Consider the following 13,057-nt stretch of genomic DNA (forward strand, 5'->3'; position numbering starts at 1 on the left):
GCTCCCTGTGCTGTACACCTGTCTGTGCCCATGGCCAGCTTGCTCTAGAGGAGTTAAAACTTGTGGAAGAAAAATGGTTCAAAGACTGCCTTGTATTTGTGCAGTATGCTGGAGGACCTGTCCCGGTGCGCTTACCCTTGTATCTTCACCAGAAGCACCTTATTGCTTCAGGTCCCTGTCGAATTCTCCTTTGCAGGCTGGACAGCTGCATAATGAAGCGGTCTTGTGAGTTGATGGGGTCTCAGAGGAAAAACCTCTGAGATGCCCATGGGGTGGCCATTCTTATGTTCTTCTGGAGACAAAAGAAAAGGGGGTCCAGCAGCCAAGCAGCATTCCGGCTCTCTGTCCAGCCACTCGTGCAGAGCTGGTCCGATGATCAATCATTGCTCAACGGCTGCGCTTGAAAAATTGGTCTGTGTATTGTGTATCAGGCACTTACAGTTCTTGACTAAGCCTGTTTACTTGGAAGGTGCGAATGTTTACATCTCTTCCAGAACAGATCTAAGTTATTTTTGTTATTTGGGAGCTTTCTTTTCTGAAGGAGTTTAGTAATGTTCCTTCTTTTGGGTAGTTTTTACAGATATTAAAGATTTTTCCAAGCAAGAAGCCCATGTAAACACAACTGTGTAGAGGGGAGAACGTGTTTCTCTGCTTGCTTTCCCTTTTCTGAAGACAAAAGAGCCTTATTGAAATGTGCTTCCTTTCTGACTGCTAATGGGTTTGCCTTCCTTCCTCCTTGCAATGAACTTAACATTCTCCCATCCTGTTGGGTATAAATTTCAGCCTGAACTATTTTCCCTGTTGAGGTGTTGAGTCACTGGCCTTGAATGGAAACCTGCAATGAGACAGGGAGAATCTGGGGTTTGGGAAGGAAGAGGTTTTCCAGCAGTTTGGTGGTAAATGGGATGAATTTTAAAAAAACAACGATAAGGTGCTATTCATTTTTGTCTGGGGCTGCTCATATTCTTTTCCTAGTTTTATTTTTGGATGCCTTCTTATGTTGGAGCTGGATAAATTCCAGAACATAAAATACCTAGAGGAAGAGGTGGTTCCTGTCGATCAATAACAATGTTCCATTTTAAGCTGTCTCAGGTTGAAGGGGGGAAAAAATACTATGCCATATCACAAATTGCTTTGTCTCGTGGAGGAAAGATGCTGAAAGTCTTGCTTCAAAGGCTCTGCATGGGAATTATGTCCTAAAGTCTGGATATTCTCCAGGGCTTAATTGTGCTTATTCACAGAAACACTAAACTTTATGAACTGGACAGCAGAGCTGTAAATTTGGCTGTAACTGCAGAGAGAGTATTGTTTTTTGCACACTCTGATTAGCAACACTGGGCTCAGACATACACTGTGGAATAATTAGTAAAATGGACAGGAATTAAAGCAAGCTTTGCTCTGAGCAAAAAACAGATGAGCTTAACAGCTCTTCTTTCTATCTGAATTTCCCATTTAAGTAAGGTTTCATTCTTGATGGTGCTGGGGTATGTCCTGTGGAGTGTATCTTACCTGTCTCTCCCTCATAGAACTTCATTCTGGACAAAAATTCATCTCCTGCAAAATTAAGACCCCAGCTCTAGGAACTTTTGCTTTGAAGTATCAGAAGCTAATGTTTTAGGGAGATGTGCACATCCTGTTTTGAAGGATTTAGATGGTCAAGGATCACTATGTATTTCTGTGAGCTATTTCAGTTTCCTAATTGAAAGTGTGCTCCTCCTTTCTGTCAATGCTTGAATAGTCACCAAAGATCCACTGTCTGGAAAGCAGCTAAACTAATCCCGATTACAGAGGCTGGTGTTTGAGGAAAGTGAGGGTCTCCTTCCTATGGCAGTTGCTACTCAACTGTGGAGGCTGAGTAGTGTCATTATGGTATTCAGAAGTCCTGTAGTTGCTGACCCAATAGTGGAAGTTTTTAATCTAACACAGAACGAATATCATCATCTATCATATCTCTGAAAGTAGCAGTGTGTTCAGTGTCTTTGATATTTGATTTTTGCAGTATGTTAAATGTGTACCACACACCCTATATCCAGCTTTTGAATTCACAGTTCAATGCCATAACATTTGATCTTTCAGTGGAATAGTCAACTTTACGATGAAACCTAGTAAAAAGCTCAGGGTTACGCTCTATATTTGAACTGCTTTAGAGATCAACCCAACTGATTTCAAATTTATAGAAGAAAGCTTCCCATGCTGCATTTGCACTGTACACGTTACACTTTCAGGGAGACTTGGAAGAGTTTATCTTGGAATGTCATTTAAAATGGTTGTTCAGTTTTCATGAAAGTTTTGCCTGTAAGAGCACTCAGACAAACACCAGTGGGGAAAGAGGTGAATAGAAGTAGACCCCAGAATTCTGTGGTATTCCTCTTCTACGCGTTTCATGCACAATTCTTCAGACAGAAGTAATTTTAGCAAATCTAGGAGGATTTGGGAACTTTCCCCCCTCTCTGCCCCTCAGCTTAAAGCTGTAGTTCATCTGGAAATACTATTTAAAAAAAGAAAATCACAAGCCTCCGTGATGGGTCGCTAATATGGCCTTAAGGAAACAGCAGCGAGGGGGGCAAGGCTGTCGCTTGAGCAGGCAGGGGGAGAGGGCTGCGAGCTCCTGCTTGGTTAATGGCAACATACTGAGCTGTCAGGCAGGCTCATTAGGGACACGCTGCTAATTTGGTCAGGCAAGTGCTGCCAGGCTGCATTGTGTGGAGTTAAGCAGTGTGAATAGAGCCTGTAAGCAAAGCTGCTGGAATCTGCTTTTGTGCTCCCTTTGGACAGCTGTCCTCCCTTACTGGCTTCTTTTCCCAGTTCAAACTGGCCACGTGGAGTTTTGGCACTGTTAGTGTTGCCTGAAGATTAGTTGGAGATTGCAGAAGTAATATAATTTGTGCTAATCTGAGTAACCCTGCTTCTCTTTCCATCCGTTTTTGCATCCATACATTCAGTTACAGTACAGTCAGAGCCAGAGTGTCAATTCACTACATCTGGTGACTTAATTAGAAATGGATTTAAGCCCTTTCTCTTTAAAACCTAATTTGAAATGCTGTAGGTGTATTTCTTATCTTCGCTGCTCACACCTGCTAGGCACGAGCGATATGGCAGCTGAAGTTTGCATTTCTTTTCTATTGTCAAAAGATAACCTTGGGCTCTCAGTTTGGTTATTTGGCTATGGCGCTCTGGTGCGATGCACAGGTGAATGGGTGGATCCTTACTGCAACAAACAGGGGCTGGCACTGAGGGCCTCCTGGTGCCTTCTGAGAGGTTGCATATCCTGAGAGTTAAAATTCAAAATGAAAAAAAAAAAAAAGGAAAGGAAAAAAAAAGAGCACCATTTCCCCTGCTTCTCCTTGTCACTGTAGGAGCTACTGATCTAAACTGCTTCTTTCTTTCCTACAAGCGTTGGAAAAGTACACTGTAGCATTCAGCAGGTACCAGGATGCCTCAGATCATTCCTTGAGGTGGTAAAAACTTACAGTAGAACTCCAGGTCATCATGAGGGCATCCCCTAGTGAGTGGTCCTGTGTGGGGCAGCATCCACCTTCGTGTGTGATGGATACCTGCCAAGTGCTGGCGTTGTTCTGTTTTCTCCAGTAATTCAGCTAGCTGTCTTCAAATTGATGGCTTCTGTCCTGTTGAATAGACTAATACCCTTCTCCTATCCGCTTCCAACATACAGCTGGTCACTAAGTCCTGCAGGTGTTTTCAGAAGTACTACAATGCATATTATAATGCATATTATGAATCCACTGCAAACCCTGGAAGAGCTCAGCAGTGAACTCTAATGTTGTGGACTGACTTTTGGGGCAGAGAAGAGAGAAATCAGTGGTGGGGAAGGACGTGCCACGTGCAACCCAGCTGGGCTGGCATCCTGACTCAGTGTGATGGACCAAAGTGACTCCTCGGGTGGTTATCATTAAAAGGTTGAGCAAGGGTGAGAGATTGTTTCTGTCTCATAAATGGAACAAGCAGATTGTCTCAGTGCTGTCTCTTCCCAACATGCGTCAGAATACACTGTTAATTTAGGAGTTGGAACTCAGCAGAGGATTTTCTGATTGTCTACCATGTGTTTGCCTTTATGATTCCAGTTCCTCTCCCGTCCCTTGTGGATGATTTTCCCTGACATCTTCAGTCTTACTAAATCTTATTTTTGTTTCTGCCTAGTCTTCTGCCAGAGAAAAGGCTGAAGTTAATAAGTTTCTGGTAACCATTTTCTACATTTTCACCTGATTTATCTGATTACATTAAGGCTGGGTCAAATACTCCATTAAGAGTTTCAGATGCTATCAGAAATGAAGCAGAACAAGGTTTCCTGGGAGATCGACTGTGTGTGCTTGTGTGGAACATACTTAATAGGGAATGGGTCTGCACAATTACCTTGCAGAGTGCTGCAGAGCTCCAGCACATGTGTCACTAAATACCTGCAGTAATCATTAGCTGTGAATAGACAACGGTCTCTACCTGCTGTCTCAGGCTCTGTTATCACGCCAGGAGGCTGCCCTCCTCCTCAGAAACAAGAGGAATTCATGCCTCTGCCTATTCAGATGGAAGGATATTTATTTGATGCGGTGCCCCATTTAGGGAAGGAAAACAGTATTTTTCCAAGGGTGGAAAAACACTTGCTGTGTGGGAGGGCAAACTTCTTGCAAACAAGCACTGAGATTCCTCATTTCACTTTGTCAGGGGTTCTTTTAGAATAAGACTGGAGGAGGGAGATTTGGAATGGTTCTGGGAAGCTTTGACTCAGGAAGGGGAGAATGATTCATAAATTTTTAGTATTGTTATTTATTAAGGCCAGAACAGACCATTGGACCTAATCTTATCTTTGTCTTTGAAAATGTAAAGCACTTGCGCAATGACCCCAAAAGAGTTTGTGGGTTTGAACCAAGGTCTTTCAACATTGAAACATAAATCCCAGCTGTGAGAGCTAGCCTACAACAATTTCAAGCTAGATTTATGCCTATTACCTTCATATTAGATAAGTATTTTTATAATGAATCCTCAGTGCTCTCTTTCTCTGTATGTGAGGCAGGATAGTAAAAAAGTTGTTCATGGAAAATGGGAACAGGGATGCCTTGCAAAACTGAGATTTTATGAGTCTTGTTACTTTGTGTTGTTCACCTCTGGTTATTGCTGGAGTCCTCATGGAAGAGTTCATTCATTCAAGAGCTGTCCTTTAGTTTTCATGGGGAAATTCTGATTACTGACAAAAGCAGCTGTCTTAGAAGCAACCATTTTCTTCTCCTTAATTTGGAAGAGAACATTTACTGCGCCAAAACAAGTATTAACTTTGTTGTTAAGGATCAAAATGCAAAATCAGTCACAAGGTGTACATCAGAAAAAGTTTTTAAGCTCCAGCCTCATATTGTTTGAAGGAATATGAGTCGATCTACATTTATTTTTTTAATCTGCTGCTATGGAAAAAAAAAATTAATGCTTCTTAAACTGTATTTTAATTCAAATTTGGCAAGAGAAGTTAAATGAAGGAAAAAATCAAAACTTGTCACAGTTTGTGTCTCAACTATAATTGTAATACACAATTAGATGGGTTAAAGCAAGTGTAACTTAATCTTTTAGTTAACACCTTAGGTCAGTTCTTTAAAGAATCAAACTGGACTCTGTCCTGTTTATGAACATGGAAAGGCCCTTGACTCCGGCCACTTGGTCTCATCTTTTCTGTTTAGGATGTCTTGTATTAAAGACCCAGACAGCCCTAATACTTTTGGGTATGCTACATCAGTGCCTGAGAGTCAGGAAAGCTTCCATGCTTTTAACATGTTGTCAGTGGTGGAGCCTGGAACATCTTCATTATGCGTCTGAAAAATGCTGTTAGCAAGGCAGCCTCATCATGTCTAAGCTTCTGGCTTGAATTTTGCTCATGCTGTTGTCTGTTAAGTTAGGTAGCAGCTTAATTTTAGGAGAGATGGAGAATGCACGCAAAGGCTCTTCAAGTGAGAAAAATGATACAGAAAGGACAAACGTCCATTGTCACAGCAAATAGAGATACTTGGTCTTAGGTCTGTACTTAGCTGCATTGGGGAAAACAAAATCTTCAGCTTCTACAACTGTGAATCAAACACTGCTGACAAACTCAACACCTAGAGGGATTTAATTATGTGAAATAGGATCAAGAAAACCGATTTATGTTGGTAGATGTAATAAACGCATTGCGCAAAGTTAAGAAGTCTCCAAGGCTTTGGATAATCAACTGAAATCTTAATTAAGTTCAACCTCTGATAAGAATTTATCAGTAATTATAGATGTTTAGTTGATGTGTAAGCAATCCTATAAGGCCACCAAAAATAATTTATTGGTTCACACTTACTGCTGCGGTTTAAACATTTTTTTTGCTTAAAGGTCCAGAGTGCTATCAGCTACACGGCAGTGAAAGAGATGTGCTAAGGCATCAGAAGTCCATCGATAGTTCCTTAGCAAAGCTGCAAAATAAACTGTTCAGACTTTTCTGAAGTCAGTGTTAATGCCTGGAATGAACTTTTCTCAGCGTCTTGTCAGTTGACTCTGGATAACTCTTTTGATAGAAATAAGATATCCTCTGTCAGGTCTGTTAGTACCTTGCAAAACCAAATTCAGAAAGTGAACCATACAAATACCAGAGTAGAGTTTATGAAGAGAGGCTGTGTAAGAACAAACATACGTCAAACATAGGCTATAAGCTTCTTCCTAACAGATTTGGACTTCGTAGCCCACTTTAACTTGCCAGATCTGAATGCAATATACAGTTTGTGGCTTTTGTCTTATTTTTTAATGCAATGCATGATGTACCCATCACATACTACTGCAAAATACGGGGATCCCTAGTTACCCTACCAAGTGGCCTGTCCCCTGTGCTTAGTTTGACCCCCTGGTGTTCTCCTCAGCTATTCTGATCTCCATCTCCAAATTTGCGATCTCTGCATAAAGAAAATTAACATGAAGATCAATCTCAGCAAGAAGAATCCTCATAACAAGACTACAGACTCCATTTCATGGAATGATTATGTCAGTCAGCAACATGCTAACATCCACAGTCATGGCAGTATATCCCAGAGATCATTCTTAAGGAGTGTGGTTTAAAAAAAAAAAAAAAAAATTTCCCTGGGAGTGAACTTGCTGCTTGGGCAAATCTCTCACAGGTACAATCTATTAGAAAGGCCAGACTTATTTATTTTTATTTTATATTTTTTCCCACAAAAAAGAAAGCAAAAAAGATCCAAAGATGACGCAATGATATGTTGCCTTGCCAGCAGGGAAAGGCAAGAGAATACTGCAAATTTTAATGGAATATATCTGTTGTGGAATTTAAAAAAAAAAAAAAAAATCTGTACAAAATTGTCCAGTTACACAACTGGTAGTTTAAGGAAAAAAACAAATACCCAAAGAAAAGCTGTCAGTTGAACAACCTGATCTGGTTATTGAATGAATGTTGCCATCTTTTGTATAGGGACTGGCAGTGGATACAAGTCATCTGCTGTCCAAGATGATTTGCTCTGCCGTAACTAATTTCAATTGCAGCAGCCGACACCAATTGTTCAAGCTGAGTGACACCAGTACTTACTACCTGAGATGCAGATGCCCCTTTTCTTTTTTTCTTTTTTCTTTTTTTTTGAAGATCATCAAACATATAGGGACCTTCTTCACCTGAAAGGAGCAGAGTTGGGTAAGTAGTTATTTTTGCAAATTCTCTTTCCAGCACCCCCCAGCTTCAGTCTGACAATACAACACTGATATGTTCCTCTTCTCTCCTAGGAATAAGGATTCAGCTACCAGCTACCTAGGTAAGCTACCTACTCAGTTATAACAAATTGCACATCCATTCCAATAAGTTTTTTTTTCCTAGAAACCCTTTCAATTTGAACCATTTCAAACCATACATAGTTTGCAGGAAATTTTCCAGTGTTCCAGTGGTTGTGGCCTTTTTGTTTTGTTTTGTTTTAATGTAATGCCTTATAGCACGGGTAAAATGTGACAACTTATCCTTTTGTTTCCCTGGCTAAGGAGAGTTCAGTGTGTATTTTTGCTTTGCCCTGCTATTTTGAGGATTCATTTCACTTTCCAAAATGGTTACACGTCCATCAGGCCAACCTCCAACCCTTTTGAAAACTCCTTGCCACTGTTATATATACTGAATAAATTGAAGCCAAACTATCTCAAATACATGTTTCTCTGACACACCAAAATGATTGCTAGGATTATAACTGTCTGTAGATGGAACTAAGCTATTTTAGAGTTGAGCAAATAAACAACCCATCTTCCCCTGCTGCCTCCTCCCCCGCCATTACTAAAATCCACTGAAAACTCTGTATAACCATTATTTGATCTTTTTCTGCAGCATCCAGAGAAGCCTGTGGAAGCAACCGCCTGAAACAGTCCTCTCAGCACTTTCCACCTGTGTGCCTTATCTCTGAATCACCACTACTTTCTCCTGGCCCCGAGACAATCTGCTTGTTGTTAAGCATTTTCCCATCTGTTTTTGCCTCCATGTTGGATTTCTCCTGGATCCCGCAAGCAGTGACTTGTTTTGAAGGAAAATGACCCAAATGAATCAGAATACAATTTGAAGAGCTTTCCACATGCAGTTGCTAAATCCTGGAAGGCTCCCTTCAGCATTAGTGGTTTTGTAGTTGCTTCAGTGGCCTGGGCTAGCAATGCCCTGGAAAGCAGAACTGGCCTCTGACCTCTTTGGTCTCGTGGGTTCAGTGTCTGGCTCAGATTGTTTTCACTCCTTTTTCCTCAGACCTGTCTTTTTTTCCTCAGCTCTTCTTCTCTTACTCAGGTGGCATTGCTCTTGTGCAAATATATATAACTTTTAAATCATGGGTGCTCTGTTTCCACCTTGTGCTTTTTGTATTTGAGTATTAAATTCATTTTATTTTGAATCCAACAACATTGCATTGCTTTTTGTGGGGTCATGGAAGCATGTCTGGCATGTTTAAGTTGTCACTGAGAGGTTCTTCTCCAAGCAGAATTCAAACCATTACACTACAATCTGCCCTAGACCCTTCCTAGCAGCTGTGTTTATACAGCTCCTAGCAAAATGGGTCCCTGATTAGGGTTTTTGAATAGCTCATTCACTGAAAAAATGGCATTTTGAACCAGCTAAAGCTATTTTAAAAAATTGGGATAATATATGATGAAAAGTTTTGGTCTGAAGAAATGTCAGTGGCAATGCCCTGCCAAATTTTAGGCCCAAAACATTATCACCATTAGCATCACAAAGATTAAGTTACTGGAATTTAATTGGCAAGAGGTGTTTTCATTTTGACTTTTTTTAATAGTTGAAAATTTTATTTGATAGAGACTGAAAACTACGTGTTTAGAACAGTCACCTGAAAAGGTCAAAGTTTGGTTATATATGAAACAGAGGGCAGGTTCTTTATCTTGTAGTTGTCAAGCAACAGTAATTTCGGGGCAATTTGATGTTGAGTAAGAAACTGAACATCAGAGCAGTTCTGGGATGGCTTCACACCTGTCCAGACAACCTGTTTGAAAAAAAAAAAAACATTCTCTGTTCTCATGGACACACATACACGTTACAGACTGTGTGTGTCAGGCAGGTGAGTTGTAGTCAGCTGTTCTGTTCTTGCCATGCAAGGCGATCTCTTTGTGAGGTTGGAGATGCAATAGTGTGCCAGCAGCAACGCCTTTTGGTGTGCAGGGAGCTCTACAGGCTTCAAAAGTGTTAAAGCTGGAAGGAAAAGGTGCCTCATCTGGCTATTCCCCATTGCAGTTAGCAGCTGCATTTTCAATATTCTGCAAGTTTGGTTACGTGCTTTCTTGCCGTGGACATTGGCAGTGAGCAAAAACAAGCATACGTTAAGGCATGGAAACATAAATGCTGCTTCTGCTCCATTAAACTGGAACACATGATTAAAGGACCAAAAGTTACTTTGTCTGACAAACTCCATATTTAAGTGTTTTTTAAATCGTAAACCAAGACCAAAGATTTATAAGTTTGTGTCATGATCCATAAATCTAGATCTCCTCTTGTCCTTTTACGCTAGACAAATGGCTTGTAGAGGAAATTGTAGTGGTTTGGATAAGTCTAGGTTTCAGCAGTCAGTCCTCTTAGGTCAGACGTGTAAGAAACATCTGTAATTGTTTGAGGAATTTGGCAGTCGATCTTGTACTTAAATCATATTTTCCCCTTTGAAAGCTGGAAATGTCCATGCATAAACTAGACACACAATCCACTTACCTCTGCACTTGTGGAATTACACAAGGTATCAGCTTGCTGTTTGTTACCTTGCAAATCTGACTGCAAGGTTAGAGCAAATTGATACCTTGATATAGTAAAGGAGAACAGCTTGAGATTCTTCTAAAACATTTTTGTGCCCCAGAATAAAGCCTACCAGTTTTAATGGGAGTTGTCAATAAGAAGGAGGCTACTCCACTGTTAAGAATTTGCTGCTTTGGTTTGGATTTTGACTAAAATCAAACGGGTCTTTGAGTAAAACTATACAAAGCCTCCCTTCCACGCAGAATAGCTAAGTTATGTGCATAGCTGTCGCACACTGGGCCTCTGAGCACATGTAGCATACGGTTGTGCATAGTCCATCCAAAGAACAAGGTCCTGATCCTGTAATGAGATCATGCGAATTCAAAACATATTAAATTTAATCCTGGTTTTCAGGATTATACACTACCAATTTAAAATTGTGGAGCATAAGAAAGACATAATGTTCCTGACTGCTCGCTGCAAAAAATTAGGCCCAGCTCATTTTGAAGTGAGTCTTTGGTTCTGCTGCTGAAAGCAGAATTTGGCAAATGGGCTTCACTGGGAGATTTAAACTGATGTCTGGTGACCTTTGTAAAGCAGAACAAATGATTGCTATGTTTGCGAGAATTGTATTAGTGCTGGATGTTTCTGGTACAGTCTGAGCAAATGAAATTTTAAAGGCTGGCTATCTGTCAGCCAACTTTACCTTTTGATTGAGTCTACAAATGCTATAGCGTAGGCCCTCTAGGCAGGAATTTGAGGCGCTGCTTTTTTGATGCCCTGATCATTTAATTCTTTCAGAAAGTAATTTTGCTTGTAGCAGAAAAACATGATGAAAACAGGCGGAATCCTGAATAATGAGTTAAAGTCAATTCCTGTGTGTCAGATTCCTGCATAGCATGTCCTTTTTTGGACACAGTAGTCATTAGAGCATCCCAAGAAAGAGGCTGTCACACAAGTGCAGAATACAGGCTTCATCTCTCAGTGTTCTGGCTCAGGAGTGACCAAGCATAACAGTCAAATATTTGAGTTTAACCTAGTTCTTAGTAAGCAGAGAGACAAAGTTAGGCAAGACACCCTCCCCCCAAAAAGGCAAGCCAAAATTTGCAACCACTCTTTCTTTTTTTTTTTTTTTTTTTTTACTTGGTATGAATAACCTCTAACCCTAAAGAGAAATGCTAGTAAGTTTACTGGGATAGCTTTGAGCTCAAGAATGTGCTAGGGCTCTTCCTAACAGTGTTCAGTGACCAATATAGTGTGATGCCACACCTTCCCATCCATCTTCAGCATGCTGCTTTATTCTAGGGACAAGCTTAGTTGGTGTTGAGTAGTCCTTCTGAGGCAGGAATTGTTACTGCGGACTGACCGTGCAAGATTCTTACTTATTCGAGAGGGAATGAAGGTGGAAGAATTGTCTTCCTTGAAGCCAGTCCTGGAACAAAAAATACCCCTACTGTCTTCAGTATGTTACTACTACAGCACTGTGGAAAACAGACGTAATTTTCTTGCAACGCTTTCTGCCACCTCCTTTACTCCTGTTTTCCTCAGTTTCTCTTTGTCCTCTATACTCCTTCATTGCTACTCTCTTCTATGTTCAGCCGCTCTCTCTGTTCTTATTGCACACTTAGTCCAAGGCAGTGAGATTTAACTGCCTTTTTTGGCCTTTACTCCCTGGGAATCATCCACATTATTTTGCTCTCTTCCCAGGGCTTTTTTATATGCCAGTGCTGGCATGTTTTAGCCAGCCACAAGCCTCCCTACCGAGCAAGTAGTTGATAGCAACAGACTGGGCATTTGGCTGGACTCAGCTGAGTATTTCCCCTTTGGGATATCCCTGGTGGCTGCTGCCATGCTCAGCGCAGTGTGTCCCAGTTTCTGTGTATGTGGTGGGGGTGGCAGGAAGGGCTGGCATAGAAATTACACAGCAATCTGGCATCTTCCACAGCCCCACAATTTTATTTTCCCATGGAGAATATAGGTTTCCTTTTCAGGAAGATGAACTCCTTTGGAAGATATACATATATTTTTTAACATCTTCAGAGGAATACAGTGTAGTATTTCTCTTGTAGGTCTGTCTGGATCCCTTCAAAAAGCTGCAATGAGTAAGTTAGAGGTGAGTGGCAGTTGTCAGTCACAGGTTATACCCGTTCACTGCTTTTCTTAGGCAGAGTGAATTGCCAGATACAGCTCTCTGGGATGTAGCAGGAAGCAGTGCAGCATTTCCATTTAATTGCTTGTGGAGATAGCTGCAGGATTGTGGTGTCAGAAAATATTGCTAGACCTCAGGGGATTTCTTGGCATTTTGTTGCCACAATAAGGTCACGGTTGTCACAGTGGCTTAGTAGACACAGAATGTGTGTACAATTATTTATGCAACCTGAAAATGTAATGCAATAATAAAATACTGTGTTTATGTATCTGTGACTTGCATTTGTGTACTTTAATGCTACTTTTGTTCTCTGTATTGTTTAAATGCGTTTTTCTCATATTTGAGATTTATAAAGATGTTGAAATGTTATTTTCTGTCCGTATTTTGCAACCAGTCTTAAATACGATTCTGTTTGTATCTCTCAGCTGTCTTTATTACCTAGACATTTCAGTTTTGTAAATCCATATTTATAAGGAATTTGTTCCACAGAGGAACTGCCATTGCATTGTTTATACTGGCATGACAAGCAGCCTGAAGATGAGGTGTCAAGCATATATGGACAGTTTCCACTTGAGTTTTCTCGACTGTCCTAAAGCCCAGACAGTCCATGTTGTGGAGCATTTGCAAAGTAATATTGATGCAGCGCAGAGATGCTGATGAATTACAGGAAAGCAAACACGTGAGACAAAAATGAGGTT

At 40.7% G+C, this 13,057-nt stretch overlaps 1 protein-coding gene and 1 long non-coding RNA gene across 4 annotated transcripts in view; both read left to right on the top strand.

Annotated features, from left to right (window-relative positions):
- LOC118253028 (uncharacterized) overlaps window positions 1-8,808 on the top strand; it is a 42,085-nt gene extending 33,277 nt beyond the window's left edge. Inside the window, exons 2-4 of the long non-coding RNA XR_004780313.2 lie at window positions 7,507-7,651; window positions 7,741-7,769; window positions 8,324-8,808. This is a non-coding gene — a long non-coding RNA (uncharacterized LOC118253028). The remainder of the gene's footprint in view (window positions 1-7,506; window positions 7,652-7,740; window positions 7,770-8,323) is intronic.
- ZDHHC8 (zinc finger DHHC-type palmitoyltransferase 8) overlaps window positions 1-13,057 on the top strand; it is a 118,111-nt gene that overhangs the window by 49,538 nt on the left and 55,516 nt on the right. The window lies entirely within an intron of this gene.

Source organism: Cygnus atratus, chromosome 17, assembly GCF_013377495.2.
Source record: "Cygnus atratus isolate AKBS03 ecotype Queensland, Australia chromosome 17, CAtr_DNAZoo_HiC_assembly, whole genome shotgun sequence".
Taxonomy (NCBI): Eukaryota; Metazoa; Chordata; class Aves; order Anseriformes; family Anatidae; genus Cygnus; species Cygnus atratus.